This window comes from Sciurus vulgaris, assembly GCF_902686455.1.
Source record: "Sciurus vulgaris genome assembly, chromosome: 4".
In the NCBI taxonomy this organism is placed as follows: domain Eukaryota; kingdom Metazoa; phylum Chordata; class Mammalia; order Rodentia; family Sciuridae; genus Sciurus; species Sciurus vulgaris.
In genome coordinates this window covers 102,666,840-102,685,646 of record NC_136464.1, presented here as the reverse complement: position 1 = coordinate 102,685,646, position 18,807 = coordinate 102,666,840, and positions in this window count along the sequence as shown.

Here is an 18,807-nt window from a genome sequence, read left to right as displayed (position 1 = left end):
TCTCCTGGGTCTCAGTTTTCCCATACTGACATATTTATATGCAGGATTTGAATATATATAAGGTTCTTTCCAATTCAGATTTACTCTGTAGAGTTAAATTGGCAGAATACTTCATACCATCTCATCATGACTAAAGTCCATGGAATTGGGTGGATCTTCAAAGAATGGGGTGGTTAATTCAAAATCTTGTAGTTTGAGTATCCCTAATTTGAAAATCCAAAATCCAAAACACTTCAAAATCTGAAAGTTTTTGGGGGTCTGACATGAAGCCCCAAGGGGAAAATTCCAAATCTTGCCTCAGTTGTAGCTGAAATGCAAGTGCACTAAAAATATTATAGAAAATTATCTTCAGGCTAGTGTATAAATTTCATAAGAAACATGAATGAATTTCATGTTTAGACTTGGGTTTCATCCCCAATATACCTCATTACATGTATGCAAAGATTCTAAAATCTGAAGAAAAAAATTGGAATTCAGAAACTATTCTGGTCCAAACACTTCCGATAAGGACTACTCAACTTGTATTTTCCATGAAGTTGAACTTTTCTGGTCTTTTTATTTTTGAGAAAGAATGATTTGAGGTGCTGTGAGATCTAGAAAACAATGTAGGATTCGAGTGTTCCCTTGACCAATTCGTGGAGGTTCACTCAATTTTCATACCTTTCTTCTAATTTTTTCTATCACTGGGGCTCCACTGACTCCTACCTCCCCATGCTGTTTTTCAGGACTCCTTTGTAAGGCACAGGAAGTAAGGACCGAGCCCAATCCTCCAGAACACCAACAACAACAAAGAAAAAAACAAAACCAAAAAAGCCAAAGTAATCATAGATCCTCAAGTAATCAGTTGCATTCTCTTGGATCTAGCCATAAGAAGTGCCATTGGTTCTCCAGTCTCTAGTGTCTTGGCAGCCCTACAAAGCCATTGCCAGCTGTTTTTTTTTTTTTTTTTTTTTTCTTTTTTTTCTTTTTTTCTATACTTAGGAAATCATCTGGTTTCCTCTGATTGAGCAATATCAGGATTTCAAAGGAAGGTTCAATCCTCATTTTCAAGTTAATTTGAGATGCTTTCAACTCAGTGATACCAGAGGGAGCGGGGCATGTGACTGAGTTCCTGTGGACAGGTTGTCCAACATTCTTCCAGACCCAGAGTTCCAGTAACAGGCCAGGCATATGCAGGGAGAAGAGGTGAGAAGGGGAAGTGATGTTTCAGTACATGATAATGGAGTGCCCATTCAGGGCATGAAGGAGTCCAATGTGAGCACCACCCCCTTGTTAGGAGAACCACATTCCACCTCATCATGTGCTTCCCTTCAGTCTCTCCTGGGCATCCCTCTGATCTTGCCACTCAAATGAAAATGCTGACCAATTCACTGACCAGTTAGGCCCAAAGTTTCCACCCCCAGAGCATGCCCAGTATCTTGGGAAATGGGTTCATTCCATAATTTATGGTGTCCTGTTAGCAATGAGAAGATGGTGTCCCTTGTTTAAAAATTTTTGAACTTTATGAGGTTGACAGTAAGCTAAGCATGAATCCAAGCTCTGGGTCCTCCTGAGTACAGGGCCACATGTAACTGCACAAGTTCTGTGCCCCAAAGGCAGCCCTGACTCCAGGCCATCGCCACAACAACCATGTGGCTGTGGAAAGGCCAAGGTGGTTTTGTCAACACTCAGGCCTAGACTGAGCCTGGATTAAATTGTCCCCTGCTTGTACATGTGAGGTTCTTCTCCTCCCCTTTCTGGGCCCAATCAAAGGCACCCAGCTTCCCTGAGGGCCCTTTGTTTGGATGAGAAAGGGCAGCAGTGTCTGGGATGGAATGTGCTGCAGGTAGCCATCTAAACGTCACCAGCAGAGGCACAGAAAGGGAGGGGAGGGAAGGGCACGCAGCCTGCTGCTTGGAGAGACTTCAGAGGAATGTAAGCCGAAGGACCTCAAAGAAGCCACAACAAGGAAGAAATTCCTCCTCTCCCAGGCTCATGCTAAGAGGACTGGTATCAGATTAATCAACCCAGCCAGCTGGCCTCCTGAAAAGAAAGAGCACACTGCTGAGTGTAATAGCTTGCACAGGGCCAGAGGGCTCCCTGGCCTTCCTGAACCCAGGCTGCTGTGAACCATGCTCTCTGTGTGGGTATCTGCAGTGGTAAGTCCTGGGAAAGGCACCCTCGGGCCATTCAGTCCTTTCCAAGGTAGAAGCTGTTACTGGCTTGGTATGTGTTATTTCTGAGCTGGGTGTCCTGCATTTGAACCCCCTTGGCTAAAAGAGGGCTCTGGGCCCCTGTAGGCTGTGGCAGAGATGAGGAATTTTTGCCTGGGCCTTGCTAAAGAAGCATTAGGAAACAAACTTACAAGTGTTATCAGTGACTTTCTCTGGATGCCCTTCCCAGGTTGTCCTGCTGTAATAAAAATCAAATGAAAATCAGAACATGCAGACCACACTCTGCGTGTGTGTGTGTGTGTGTGTGTGTGTGTGTGTGTGTGTTTTCAGGATCAAACCTAGGACCTCATATATGCTAGGCAAGTGCTCTACCACTGAGCTACATCCCAGCCCACAACCTTGCTTTCTTGTAAGCATTAGAATAGGACCTACCACAAGCTTGATTGGTTACCTGTCTGCATGGAGTCCCATGAATGAGTTCTCACCCTGGGTGTGGCTGTCTGTGGGCCACGGGGACTTTATCCCTGACCTTGCCTCACCTTCTAGCCAGTGACTCCTGATTCCTGCTCAGCAACTTTCCAACGATGCCACCATATGGCACAATGCCAATCGCCCATTCCTTGATCATTTCCCCTACTAAGCACTTCCTGTACCCTCTTTTAACATGCAGTAAACATTTGGAAAATAGATTAAATTCTTATTAATGTTTTTCCATAGTTGCTTCGGAGGTCTTTAAACAAAATTATAGTTTCAGCTACTCCCTACCTCAACTTCCAACTGTTGGTCACTCGTTTTTTCTTGAGAGTCAAATATGTCTACCATCTTGATAGCTTTCTTTTTTCATGAGTAAGAATATTCATTCTTTATTGGTTATATGCTTTGCAAAATCTTTTCCCTATGGTTTGTCTTATCAGTTCATGGTGACTTTAGTGATAAGCATGTTTATTTGAAATCTGAATGTCATTGAGTGTGCCCATCTTTTTCTTTATTGTTTGTGTTTTTTAATGTTTCATTAAAGAAATATTGCCTTACACAAGGACCCCAAATAATTTCCTTTCTTTTATTCTAAAAATTTCAAATTTTGCTTTGAACATTTAGATCTTTAATTCATAAGAAATTTATTTTGGGGCAAAAGTGAACTGGACCTTCAATTTTATCTAAAATGTCCACATAGAAATGAACTGACATCCCCTGATGGGCAGTGCCACCCATTGTATGATAAGTTTTCATGTGTCGCTGGCCTGTTTTCTGAGCTCTCCGATATGTTCTACTTGTCCCTTGGCTAATTCTGCATCATCACAACTGTATTCTCTTTATAGTGTCTTGACATCTGATATGCACTGTACTGTGCTCCTCTTCAGGAATGTCTTGACTGTTCTTCACTCTTCCAGAAAATTCTTAGAATCAGCACCTCTCATAGGAAACCATCAGGTTTTGATTGGAGCTTTATTAAATTTATTGTGAGAAGCGTGTTAAATCCTCACCGTGAAGGTCAATTAATCCTATTCACTGTGTCATTCTGTCCATGGTATATATTTTGTCTATATATTTTGTCATTTGTTCACTTACATATTTGAACCTATGCCATCGGGATCATACATTGCTATATTTTCTTGGTTTTTTTTCATGTTTATACAATGACTCTCTATAAAAACCTTAATGAAGATAGTTTTGTCTTATTAGATCAAGTTCACTTGATCTGTTATTAATAGATTTAGATTATTTTTCCCTGGATATTTTTCTCTGTCACTTTAAGCTTTCATTCTTTTGTTTTAGGTATGCCTTTTGTCCATAGCCATATTTTATTTTTATGTAATCTGATAGTCTTTGCATTTAATGTTTAGATAATTTACTGTAATTGTGGCAATTGAGATGTTAATAATATTATTTTGTATTTCATGCTTACCATATTTTTTCTTCTCCTCTCCATTTTTGCCTTTTTGTAACTTCAAGATTTGTTTGTTCCAACTATTTGGAAGTTATGTAATCTATCTCTTTTCTTTTAGTAGGTTACACTAAAATTTTTGGATCATATTCTTGACTTCACAGTGTCTAATGGTAGTATCTTTAACTTTCTTCTGAACAAAAGAACTTAGAAACTCTAACTCTGATCTTATTTCTGGTCTCTCATGGAAATTACTCTTGAGAATTTTAGTTCTACTTTTCTATCTTCTTCAAGTAATTTTGTTGACATACAACTTTTAATATAGTATCGACCTATTTAAAGTGTAAAACTTGAGGTATTTTAATATGTGTACATAATCAAGACAATAAGCACACACTTTGATCCAAAACCTCTGTCTGCCAGAATTATTATGGCCACATACACCTAGTTCATAATGATTTACCCAGGTAATAATTTGATTTATTGCTTCTTCCACTTCACCTTTCAACCAGGTTAATTTCTTTCGTTTTTTTTTTTTTTTTCCCAATTAAACATCTGGTTCCTCAGTGAGGTTCTGTGAGTTGTTAAGTTCTATTTTTATCAAAATGTCTATATTTTACCTTTGTATTTAAGTGAGGTTTTATCTGGTTGCAGAATTCCATGTTGATAGTTTCCTGCAGCATTTAAAGAGCATTGTTCCAAGATTGTCTGACCTCTATAGCTGTAGAGGACTCTGATGCAATAGCATCTTTTATTCATGTGTAGGCCACCTGTCTGATGTTCTCTCTGCCTTTCATGGCGTTAGCCTCTCAGTTTACCCTAACAGCTTTACTCATATATATTCATTATTGCTGATAACTGGTGGACTGTGGAGGGCCCTGAGCAAATATTTTTTGTGTGTGTTCTTGGCTCTAGAAACCATTTGAGTCTGACATCATGCGTCATCCTCGCTCTGACAGCCCAATCACACACAATTCCAAGAATTCCAATGAGTTGTACTTGGACCACAGAAAGGAATCTACTTGCCAGGCTGCCCTCCTGGAGCCAGTGCCCAGCTAGGGACCCAGGACTACCCATAGGTGCAAATCTTCAAATCTTTCAGAGTATCTATTGTCCTCATAAGTCAGGCAGAAGGACAGAGAGAGTCTCCTGAAGGGAAGACCCAGGACTGTACCCCACATGATACTTGTTCTCATCTCTGGGGACCTGCCTTTGGAGGGAGATGTAGAAAACTTCAAGAAAGGCACTCCAAAGTGCCAGGGTTCCCTGAGGTGCAGGGTCCAGAGCAAGGTCCTTTTCACTTGGGTCTCAGGGTGATACTATATATATATATATATATATAAAACATTCTTTCCATTTCCTCATATTCTATTTCCAATTTATTGATTTTCTGTATGACCATGTCTTTTCTGTATTTAAGTCCAAAATTTCAATTGCATTTATCCCTCTGTTTCTGTGTGTTCTTCATTCACTAATTAAACCAATTGTGGGTTGAAAATATCTGAAAAAGAAACTGGGTCTGCACTGAACATGTACAGATTTTCTTTTCATTATTCCCTGAATAATATAGCATAACAACTATTGCATAGCATTTATATTATATTAGAAATTATAAGTCATCTAGAGATAATTTAAAGTCTATGAGAGAATATACATGAATGCTATGAAAATACCACACCATTTAATATATGGGACTTGAGCATTCCCAGAGTTTTGGCATCCTTGGTGGTCTTGGAAACAACCCTTGTAGATACTGAGGGATGATCGCATTATATTTTTCATTTTCAAAAATTATCTTCATTTATTTTGCCAAATATGCTTGTTTTTCTTTCCCATCATTTTTACTTCTTTTATATCTAATCATTTAACAAGATATGCTCTTCTAGACAGTGGCTATATTATAGCAAGCCCTTGGAGCGTTCAGTCTTGCCCTCTGTTTTGTCTGCTGGTTTGTTCACGATGGCTAATTTTCTCTTATGAGATATTTTTGTGGAGGACAGGGAAGAGGGCTTTATGTTTGTCTTTCTCAGATGACTCTGTCTGGTCCTTTCTTTACCTTGCTTTTTTCTTCAGAGATTCCTCTGTCTCTGCAAGTGGACTTCTACAGAAGTTTTGCACGGGCAGCACCTTAGCTTGAGGTGAGTTGGCTTTTACTGCTGTTCCTGGCTCCCTGGCATTTCCTGATAACGAGCATTTCTCAAGTCAATCTTCATTCCCTCAAGAGTATGGACAACTTTACCCAATAGTGATGGATCAGATCCCAGATCCTAAAGAACCTGTGAATTGTGCAAACGCCTGGGCCCAGGATATGCTATGCCATCTGCTGAGACCTATTTCCCAGTTGCTGCCACTTCAGTGCCTCTTCTGACTCACTGCTTCCTTCACGCCTGCTGACCTGGCATCTGGAGTCCCCCGAGCCACCCACCTCCTGCTGAGGAAGGGACCTTTCCTTGCTGCCGTGACACTCCTGGAGGCATACAGGAGCCTTCCTGCCAGGCACTGGGAAATTCCCTGGGAAACCTCAACCAGTTCCTCCCTCAGCCTCCCACTTTCTTCATTTCTGCCCTCTGCATGATAGTGGAAAGACCTGTTGCCAATACTAGGGGCCTTTTACCTCCAGGTAAAAGGACTGGGTCCTTGCTGCAAAACTGGGCCCACTTTCTCTTCTCTGGAAGCCTACCACGGACTAGGGGATGAAACATCTTCTGTCTCTCTGCATTCCCACTCCACCCTACCCACCTGTCTTTGGAGAGCATGAGACCAGGCCCTCAAACCACCTGGTTATACCCTTTCCTACACAGCCAATGGAGCGAATGTATTAATGGTTGTAAGTAGGTTAGTAGAAAAATAGTTGGATTTTATCATTGGGGTAGGGTTGAGATGAATTGAGTCAGAGGCATATGGAGAAATAGTGGGAACGGTGTGTTGGACACAGTATCTCCCTATGGTTCCCTCCTGGTGACCATTGCATACATTTGGTTTCACAGTAACCTGGATCCTTCTGGAGCTCTTTGGTGACTCTAAAGCTGGCCTTGCATGGGTCAGGTTGGATCTTAAGGAATTCTGTAAGACCACACGCCTGTCAGGTCAGGCAGTCTGAATCTGGCCCCCAAAGAGCTCAGTCAATGGCTGCCATGCTGACTTGACCCTGGGGCAGAAAGGGACTCTCCTTGCGAAGGACCCCTCAGAGCTGACGGAAGCCCAGGCAACTACCCTATCCTTTCCCCACACCCTCAATGGCCAGCACAACCCTCGTCCTGGACACCGGCTGCAGAAGCTTGCAGACTGGGGCCACTATCAGCTCCTACCCTTTGTGTGTTCACCTCCAAATGTTCTTCCCTTTCCATTGGATGGAAACAGAGCCCTTGAAGAGGAAGTGACCATACTTCCCATCCCTCCCAAGGGTTACGGTTTAATATAAGAAGGCCTTTTTGTCAGCTCCCAGCTGCCGAGGTGACCTGGGCTTTCCTCAGCAGTTGTCTTAATAAACAGATGACACAGCGTGATTCAGCCTCACCTTGTCTGCCTGGGCACGCTCGGTGAGGCTCAGCCAACACCTCTGTCTGGCAGGCGTTTCCCTGCTCTTCTTCCAGCTCTTCTGTGGAGCCACGTGTCCAGATTATCTTGGTAAAGTGCTGGGAAAGTGTCCTCTTCTGGAGATGGCAGCGTGAGCTCTGGGCTGGGGTCAGCTACCATTTCCTCTCCTACTACCTGTGCACCTCAGGGAAATGGCCCGGTAGCTTTGGCTTCAGTCTCCTCCTCTGTAAAACAACAGTGGATGATCTGTTTGCAAGCCTCCTAGAATCACCTGCAGCTTGGAGGTTGTGGGGATCAGTCTGTTTGGGTTGGTCCCCAGTGAGTCCTGATTTAGGTAATATGTTACATTTAAAAAATATTTCCACACTCCTGTCAGGATGGCTATTAGCAAAAAGAGTGAAGGTAACAAGTGCTGGAGAGGGCATGGAGAAAAGGGAACCCTTGGGCACTCTTGGTGGGAATGTAAAGTAGTACAGCCATGTGGAAACCACCGTGGAGTTCCTAAAAATAATGATTGGAATTAGCATATGATCCAGCCATCCAGCTACAGGGTCTATATCCAAAAAATGAAATCAGCATGTTGAAGAGACATCTGCACTGCCACGTTCACTGCAGCATCATTCACTACAGACAAGATTTGGTCAACCCAAGTGTCCACTGATGGATGACTGGGTAGGGACAGTGTGGTATATGTATGTAATGGAATACTATTCAGGAAAAAAAAAAAAAAGGAAATCTGTCATTTGTAAAACAGGATGATCCTGGAGGTTATGATGCTAACTGACATGAGCCAGACACGGGAAGAAAAATAATGCATGATCTCACTCATATGTGGAATCTAAAAATGTTGGTCTCATCAAAGTAGAGGGTAGAATGGTGGTTTCTCATAACTGGAAGGAGAAAGGCTGGGGAGATGTTTATCAAAGGGTACAAACTTTCAGAGGACAGGAGTAGTAAATTCAAGAGATTTACTGCACAGAATGATCACTATAGTTAATGATAAATGATATTTTGAAAAATGCTAAGAGAGCAGATGTAATGTGTTTTCCCTACAAGAATGATAAGTATGTGAAGGGTTGCATCTGTTAATTGACTATATTTATTCATTCCACAATGATTTATACTTCAAAATATCACGTCGTACATGGTAAATACATATGATTTTATGTGTCATTTTAAAAAAATTAAAACATATATTGTGGTAACACAAAATTTACTGTTTTAGCCATTTGTAAATATGCGGTTCAGTGCTATAAAACACATTTGCACAATCATCACCATCTACACCCAAAGTTTTTTCATTATCTCCAATAGAAACTCTACACATTCAAACAAGAACTCCCTATGTTCCCCTCTCCCCAGCCCCTGGCAACCATTGCTTTACTTTCTGTCTATATGAATTTGACTAGTCTAGAGGCCTCCCCTGTATGGATCATACAGAATTCATTTTTTTGTGACTCTCTTATTTTATTTAGCATCAAGTCTTTAAGGTTCATCCATGCTGTTGCATGGGTCAGAACTTTGGTTATGAATGAATAATATTGCACTGCCTGTATTTTTCACATTTTTCTTATGCATTGATCCATCAATGGGTAAAGAACATTTTGGGGGAGATGAAAAAGAGAAAAAGAAGATTAGATGAACTCCCAGATCTCCAAATCTGTGGTCTGCAAACTCCCTTTATTTGTGGTATGGGGGATTGAACCCAGAGGTGCTTTACCACTGAGCCACATCCCCAGCCCCTTTTTATATTTTATTTAGAGATAGGGTCTCACTAAGTTGCTGAAACTGGCTTTGAACTCGTGGTCCTCCTGCCTCAGCCTCCCGAGCTGCTGGGATTCCCAGTGTGCTCCATTGCACCTGGCAGTCTGCAAACTTTTGATAGCATCCTGGAGCTTCTATTCCAACAGTGTCTGGAAGTAGAGGTGGAGGGGGAATCAAGCCAGGTCCTGCCATTTTCTGGGGATAGAAATAACAAGAGGAGAGGACCCTGGGACTGTCACAGGAAATTTCCTTGCAGAAGGCACATGGCAAGTGAAGAAGGTGAGTGCAGCAGGGGAGAAGTCAGCCTCTGGAACCCCTGTGACCCCAGGTTTCACCACACAGCAAGAGAGCCCCAGAGAGCATGTGAAATCGGACTCTTTTATTTTAAAGAACAAGAAAAGCAAGATCCAGAGAAGTAGAGAGATGTGCCTGAGCTCACTTAGTTGGTTTGCAGCAGAACTCAGACTAGAAGCTGGTCTCTTTGTCCTTTGTCTTAGCGTCCATTTTCATCAAGTCCTTGCCTACCCTCTTGGACAATAGTTACTGGGCACCTGGAAAAATGTATAAGACAATAATGGGAAATGGATGACCATTAACTCTGGGTTTTTGTGCATTAAGTTCTCATTTAATTCTCAAAACTATAGTAAGTTAGAGACAGTTGTTGTTTCCATTTGATAATGGAGGTACCTGGTGCTGAAAGAGACCACAGGACATTGACAGGGTCCCACAGCTGTTATGTGTTGTGGTCCTGACCAAGACTCGTATTTGGTCTATCTGCTTCAGAACCTAAGCTCTCCGCCACCATATTAAGTTGCCTCTGTATAAAATCCAGCCCTTCTTTTGCTGAAAAATCCCTAAGTCTGATAGGTTACTACTTCAACCTCAAATAGAAAATAGACATTTTGTGTAGTCTGATGATAAAACAATTTCAAAAAAAAAAAAATAGATGAAGGTCAGAAATAAATGTATCGGGAATCAGGAAAGGTCACATTAAGCAAATGGATCCATAAACCACATGGATTTCTTAACTTTATTTAATCATTTGCTAAACAAATATCTGTTAAGCATCTGTGTGCCATGTGGTGCTCCAGTCTTGGAATTTAATGATGAATAAAACAGATAAGGTCTTTCCCTGTTTGGAACTTAATAATTATTGGAAGGCAGACTAAGAACAACAAATATTAATGAATGCTCAGTGTTGTAAAGAAAGTAATTAAGGCAATGGGGGTGTTACCTGGTGTTGTGTTAAAAAAGATAAGGATGGTTGGGGAAAGGCTTTTCAGAGTTTGCACCACAGCAAAAGTCCTTGGATAAAACTGAGTTAGCTATCATAGCCCAAGGGAAGAGCAAGTGCAAATGTCCAAGGAATTGAGCTGCTGCTGAGAGGTAAGCATAAGTGGATTGGGAGGTGGACAAGGACCGACACAGGAGGGATGTGTCAATCAGAATAGCAGGTTTGTAATTTTTTCCAAGAACTAAGGGACTTCAAGGGATCTGAGAGTTATTCATTCAGTCAGCAAATGTGTAATAAATATATGTGCCAACCACTATTGTACATTAGAAATATGTCCTGTTTTGAGTTACTATAAAATATCCGAAATTGGGTATTACTACTTTTTGTTTGCTACTTTTCTTTTTTTAAATTTGTTCTTATACCTGACAGTAAAATGTATTTTGACATACATGGAGTATAACTCCCTTTCTTGTGGTAGTTCATGATGTGGAGTTATGCTGGTTGTGTATTCATATACGAATATAGGAAATTTATGTCCAGTTCATTCTACTGTCTTTCCCATTCCTATCTCCCCTCACTTCTTCCCATTCCCCCCGTCCAATCCAATGAACCTCCACTCCTCCCTCCCTGCACCTATTATGAGTCAGCATCCACATATCAGAGAGAACATTTGGCCTTTGTGTTTTGGGGATGGGCTTTTTCATTTAGCATTATAGTCTCCAGTTCTAACCATTTATGGGCAAATGTCATACTTTCATTCTTCTTTTTATTTATTTATTTATTTATTTATTTATTTATTTTCATACATTTACATAAAGTAATGATGTTTGATTAATTCCGTTATTTTTCCTTCCCCCCCATCCCTCCCACCCCTCTTTTCCCTCTATACAGTCCCTCCTTCCTCCATTCTTGCCCCCCTCCCACCCCCCATTATGTGTCATCATCCACTTATCAGTGAGATCATTCATCTTTTGGATTTTTGAGATTCGCTTATCTCACTTAACATGATATTCTCCAATTTCATCCATTTGCCTGCAAATGCCATAATTTTATTATTCTTTATGGCTGAGTAATATTCCATTGTATATATATATACCACAGTTTCTTTATCCATTCATCAATTGAAGGGCATCTAGGTTGGTTCCATAGTCTGGCTATTGTGAATTGAGCAGCTATGAACATTGATGTGGCTGTGTCTCTATAGTATGCTGATTTTAAGTCCTTTGGGTATAGGCCAAGGAGTGGGATAGCTGGGTCAAATGGTAGATCCATTCCAAGTTTTCTAAGGAATCTCCACACTGCTTTCCAGAGTGGCTACACTAATTTGCAGCCCCACCAGCAATGTATGAGTGTACCTTTTTCCCCACATCCTCTCCAACACTTATTGTTGCTGTATTCTTGATAATCACCATTCTAATTGGGGTGAGATAAAATCTTAGTGTAGTTTTGATTTGCATTTCTCTTATTACTAGAGATGGTGAACATTTTTTCATATGTTTGTTGATTGCTTGTAGATCTTCTTCTGTGAAGTATCTGTTCATATCCTTAGCCCATTTGTTGATTGGGTTATTTGTATTCTTGGTGTAGAGTTTTTTGAGTTCTTTATATATTCTGGAAATTAGTGCCCTATCTGCAGTATGAGTGGCAAAGATATTCTCCCACTCTGTAGGCTCTCTCTTCATACTTTCATTCTTCTTTATTGCTGAGTAATACTCCATTTGGTATATGTACCACATTTTCTTTATCCATTTCATCTGATGAAGGGCACCTAGTTGGCTCCATAGCTTAGTTATTGTGAATTGAGCTGCTATGAACAATGATGTGGCTGGGTCACTATAGTATGCTGATTTTAAGTCCTTTGGGTATATGCCAAGGAGTAGGATAACTGGGTCAAATGATGGTTCTATTCTAAGTTTTCTGAGGAATCTCTGTACCGCTTTCCATAGTGGTTGCACAAATTTTACAGTCCCACCAGCAACATATGAGTGTTCCCCTTTCCCCACATCCTCACCAACACTTATTGTTGCTTGTGTTCTTGATAATTGTCATTCTGACTGGAGTGAGATGAAATCTCAGTGTAGTTTTAATTTGCATTTCTCTAATTGCTAGAGATGTTGAACATTTTTTCATATATTTGTTGATCAATTGTATTTCTTCTTCTGTGAAGTGTCTGTTCAGTCCCTTTGCCCATTTATTGATTGGGTTATGTGTTTTTTTTGGTGTTAAGTTTTGCAATGGAACTGGGTATTTTGCAGAGGTTTATTTAGCTCAGTTCTGGAGGTCCAAGAGCATTTTGCCAACATCCATGTGTGATGAGGACCTCGTGGCAGATAGTATCACTAGGCAAGAGTGTATGAGAAAGAGATCACACGGCGAGAGAGGAAGCGAGAGGGCAGACTGAGAATGCCGAATTCACTGTGTAACAACAGACTCCTGTAGCCACCAATCCCCCAAGGCCTAATCCAGTCTCAAGTAAACCAAACCCAGCCTCTGCATCAAGCCTCAACACGAGTCTGGTGGTGTCCACATTGGAAGCACAGCAAACTGTGGAAAAGGAAAGATAAAAATCCTTGCTTGCAGGTCGACAGGAGGCAAGGCATGCACACACAATGATGAAATTGCTAGAATGGAAACATCACAGTGAATGCTTTCAGGGAAAGAATGTTGTAAACTGAGAAGAGAGTTTAGGGAAAACTTCACATAGGAATTAGTTAATGATTTGAGGCTTGAAGCTTGAATTCCTCAGGGAGACCTGGAGGTGAGAGCTGGTGAAGGTCATGGGCAGAGCAAATATCTGCTGCTGAGATGAAAGAAAAGAGCACACCAGAGCTTGGTCAGTTCAATGTGCCTCGAGCAGAGATTTGAGGCACGGGTGGGGTGAGAGATTGGGGCTGAATGGGAGGCAGAGGGAGGTGGAGCTGAGTTGGGGAAGCAGGGCTCACTGGGAAGGGGCTTGATGGCACACTCCATCTGGAGGACCTGGAAGATCAGAGAGGCACCATGGGGTTGGTAAAGGAGGTGCATGATCAGATTTGATGTTGGAAAGGGCCCTGAGTGGTGTTGGTGTGACTGTGGGACAGGTCAGGACAGTGTCCCAGGTCAGGGGGATGACTCATGGCTGTTTGGAGCTGGGAGAGCAAAGATGAAGTACCTCCATTTACAAAATGAAAGGGTTAATGGTCCTGTGTTTGGAATAAGGCCTAAATACTCTGATTTCCTCCACCTCAGACCCCTCTCTCACTCCCTGAAGCAACCACCTTCAACTCTGGGGCACGTGGATCACGGTGTCAAAAACCACTAGGCCCGGCAATCCTCTTAAGATTCTTTCTAGAGGGGGCTGGGTATGCAGTTCAGTGATTTGCATTTACAAAGTCCCGAGTTTGATCCCCAGCATTGTGATAAATAAACATTGAGAAAATTTCATGCATGTAAAAACATTCCTTCTAGTTCTTTTCAGGCTTAATAACACATCTTTTGTTTGTTGTAACAACCCTCTGACTTCATTCTGCATAGATATGGCCATGAAACCCTGGGCTTCTGTTCCTGTCCCAGTGGAACTGTACTGTGTGGCAGAAAGATCAGGCTGAGGCACGCAGAAATCCAGGATTCAAATCTCAGCTCTACCACTTACTGGCTGGAAACATCTGAAAACATTTTCACCCTTTCTACCATTCAGTAAGTTTGGGGCTAGTTACTTCATTTCTTCATAGGATTAATGTGAAGATCCAATGAAGTAATGGGTACTGAACAGAAGATGAATTATCACTGAATATTTCATATCATATCAGCAAAGCTGGGTGAAGACTATGGTTTGAATAGATTCATTACTTTCAACAGAATGTCCAGTGTCTAAGGTGAGGCTGTTAAGTATTGAAATATAAACAAACATTGAATAGAGAAATTAATACCATGAACTTCAAAGATGTCCCTTGGTGGTGAGACTCATTTTGATAAAGTGACTATTACTTAACTTTGAAATGTATCCCTAGGATGTGTCTTCAAAACTGGTGGTGAGCAGTATATCTATTCATGGATTTGTATTGAAGTTTGATGAAAAACTAATCATGATACCCATCAAACTATCGATTAAGAATATGAGGCAGGTCAAACTAGGTACCTCAAATGTGTTTAAAAACAAGGAGGGATACCTGCATGCTATTAGCATATTTTCTTGTGTTGTAATATTTTTCTAAAATTCAAGCACCTGATCAATACTGACAAATTACACCAGTTGTTTGAAGAAGTATGGAAATGGATAGTTGAACTGGTTTGTTTAGGAAATGGCATGTCAGGACTTTTGACCAAGAATGAAAATGTCCTGGAGGATACTAAATGTCAAAGCTGAAGAGCTACACAGAATGTGTGCTTAGAAGGGAAACAAATTGTTTCTCCAAAGGGATTTGTAAGATTGAGTAGGCGGGGTTGGCTTCTCTGGAAGGGGAAGTTAGCAAGTTTCTACTGGACTCAGGGAAATGATGCTTGGGAACTGTAGGAGACAGCTCTTCTGGGATTCTTCCTGAGTCACGGGGAGACCCCAGGCTCTGGGCATTGCTCTCTTTACTGCAAAGGGTAAAGAATTCCTTGGATTGTCTGAGAGATGGACTAATTATAAGAACTGTAGCTCTCAGCGGCCTGAAACCACATGCAGAGGCTGTTTTGCGTGTCTAATAAGTGACAGTAGTGTGCTTTAATGCAAGGGCTCATCTCAAATGAAATCATTTTGGCCATCCTTTCAGAAATAGAACCACCACTGTATTTCCCTTATTTCCCCCCAACTAATATCAGAAATGACTTGATCCACCCCTTTCCCTTTTATCATTGATGAGAGGCAAAGTTCACACAGTAAGGAAGAGTGGGGAAAGGGACAGGGAAAGGAGCAGAAAAAACTGTGGGCCTGAAGAAAAAGGTCAGAAGTTCTAGCCATTTCAGGCTGACAGATTGCTGGGCTACTTTTGGGCTATGTGACTTGGGCTTTTAAGAAATCTTTGAGCCCCTGGAGAGCCAACATTTTGTCCTACATAAACCATTTCCCTCAATTGCCACACCACACACTTGGTCTGGTTGACTTGGGGAATTATTGCTTGATTGATCAGTTCCTGTACAAGGCAGAGCTCTCCAGAGAAAAAATAGTGTGTAATAGTGTGTGTGTGTGTGTGTGTGTGTGTGTGTGTGTGTGACTATATCTCTGGATCTGTCAATCTCTCACTCCTAGTCACTCATCATCTATTTTAATCAATATACTGTTCTATATATTATCTATATCTATTCATATTCATTCATCTATTTCTATCATCTCTCTACTATTCGATCTACTCTTTCTTTTTTCTTTCTTTCTTTCTTTCTTCCTTTCTTTCTTTTCTTTCTTTCTTTCTTTCTCATCTTTCTTACTAGAGGAAGTTAGAATGGTTGTATGGAATTGCCTCATGCATTGTGAGGCTGTAGAGTCTGAAATCTGCAGGGCAGGCTGGGGACCCAGGGAAGAGCTGGTGATTCAGTGTAGAATATGCAGGCAGTCTGGGCAGAATTCCCTTTTCCTTGAGGAACTTCAGTCTTTAAAGTCCTTCCATTGATTGGATGAAGCCACCCATGGAGAGTTAACTGTATTACTCAACGTCTGTGTCGATCTCACCAAAGAATGTCTTCACAGTGACCTCTAGTCTAGTGTTTGACTATATACCCTAGGACTGCGGCCCAGCGAAGCTGACACATGAAGTTAACCTCCCTGGGCCCTTTCACAGTATCTGAGATCCACAGCGTTACTGGTAGTTGACAGGTTTATAAACTGAGAGAAGACATTTTCCAAAGAGATCTTCCATCACCTCCTCACCAAGCTTCCATCTCAGGAAAGGCCATCTGCAAATGTGCTTTTGTCCTCAGGGTCAACCGCCATGCTCAGAGATTCCTGTGCAGATTTATTCCACATTAGGTTCCTCCAGGGAATAGAATACACAGTAAGATGCGCAGGGATGTGGCCCTGAGCTGCATTTCATGTGTTGCTCTGTGATTTGAACCAGTGGCTGTTAGACCACGGAGGAAACTGCTTCTACATCTGCTGGGACAGACTGTGTTGCTGGAGAGCTGGAGACCAAGGTTCCGGGAGTGTTCAGATGCATGATGAGGGCTGTGAAACGAAGGAGAAGCCAATAACGAAAGAAGGAACAACTTCTTTCCTGCAAGAATTCATTCTAATGCCCCTCCTGCACATTAACCCCATACTTCCGGAATCTGCCATTTGAAAAGACATGTAGCTCCCTCTTAGCTTTCTCTCTCAAGATCCAGTGCTAGGTTTCAGCCACATTAGTGTCAACACCTTCATTCTGCAGAAAGAGGCAATGCTGTGGTCACATCACCATGGGAATTGATGCCCTCCAAGAAAATACGAGAGCTGGGCAAAGTGCTGCAGGCCTGTAATCCCAGCAGTTCCAGAGACCAAGGCAGGAGGTTTGCAAGTTTAAAGCCAGTCTCGGCAACTCAGCGAGACCCTGTCTCAAAGTAAAATAGATAAAGGGCTAGAGATGTGGCTCAGTGATTAAGCACCCCTGGGTTCAATCCCTGATACTGAAAAACAACAACAACAACAACAACAAAAATACTAGCATCCCTCAGGTCTGATAACAGAATCTGGGGAGAATTCTTGGGTTCCCTCAACTTTATGCTTGGGCTGCACCTCTAGTTGGCTCATTTATTAATCTAGAAGCCTCTTAGTGAATTTATTTGCAGTTAAAATATATGAAAAGTTCTTAGACATGACCAGAAGCTAGTGCTGAGGAGCAGACAGGCCAGTGTGATCTGGAGGGATGGAGGGCATGGCCCTGGTGAGCAGGCATGCATTGCTGCCCTTCCCAAGCCACGGGCCAGCCTCCTGGTCCTCCTAGATATCCTGGGGATGCTGCTCAGGCAGGACAAGAACGAACAACAAAGGCAGTAGCATTTCCAAGACAAGGGTGTTAGAAAAAAATAAATGATCAGGCAAGATGTTAGTCCTCAGGTAAGGGTGACTGGTTGAGTTAGAAGTGGGTAGACAAAGCTGTTTTGCCCCGGAGGTTGACTCAGACCTGCTGGCATGGTTGGCAGGACCCTGAGTCTGAAGCCTGGTGCTCTCCACTAGCACAGGGAGGGGCGAGACCACACAAGTAGATTTGTCATGCCTGCTTGGAGTATCCTCAAAGACTCGGAATATTGGCTTGATGTTAGTAGGTACCTCAGCCAAATTCTACACCTACACCTGATGGTCAGCACCGAGCAGTGGAAGTTGGGACGGGTCCAAGGTGACCTAGATGATGGAGGAAATGAGCTCACACTCAATATTTCCAACCAGGGTGCTGACTTTCCACCTCTACCCCTGGACAGTGGCCACTTCCTCTCATTAGTGGGAATTTTCTGCTTCTGGAGAGAGGTCAAATTCCTCTCACTCTGTGCTTCCAAACTTACGAAAGATTAGGAATTTTAAGAGTTTTCAGGTCATGCTATTTGTTTAAAGGTGAGCAAATCCTCTGGAGGGTGATGTTCAAGCCCCGGGAGGGGCACATTGGACCCGTCAGCCCTCAGCCACCTCATCCTGTTCCACGTGCTCCAGCACACCCTGCACGCTCTCTCAACAAGCTGGGCCTTTCCTCATGCAGTTCCAGCTCCTTCACCCCCACCCCCTCACCTGCCTGGTGAGCCTTCAGAGATTTCCCTCCCATCTGTGCTCCCTCCTGGCTGCCCAGAGCATCACTGCTCCCCTATGCTCAAGAATTTGCATTTGTGCCTTTATAGTTAAGAAGTATTTAATAAATAGTTAAAAGGTCTGCCACCCTCACATCTCAATATCTGCTTAAGCCCTGGCATTGTATTTAGAATCCAGCAAACACTCTATGCTACCATATAAACACCTGTTGAATGACTGAATTGAGGATCGACACAGGGGAAGCCCTCTTCTGAGAGTGCACCTTCTGAGAGGAATTAAGACTGTGTTCAGAACTTCAGGGGAAGCTTGTCGGATCTGACAGATGGAGGTGGTGGCACAATGCCTCACCTCCCGTGTGGAAGCTGCTCTCCTAACCTGCTATTAAGAGATCACCAGCAGTGTTCCGCAGATCTTCTGTTTACTGGCAATAGTCAACCCAGGTAAGGAAAATCCCTCTGCATAGTTCTGCTGGTTAAATTCCACCCTTAACAAAACCTGACAGGACACAGCTATTTTGGTCTGATCTAGGAATAGCTTATGCCATCAAAATCAAGGAAAAAAGAGA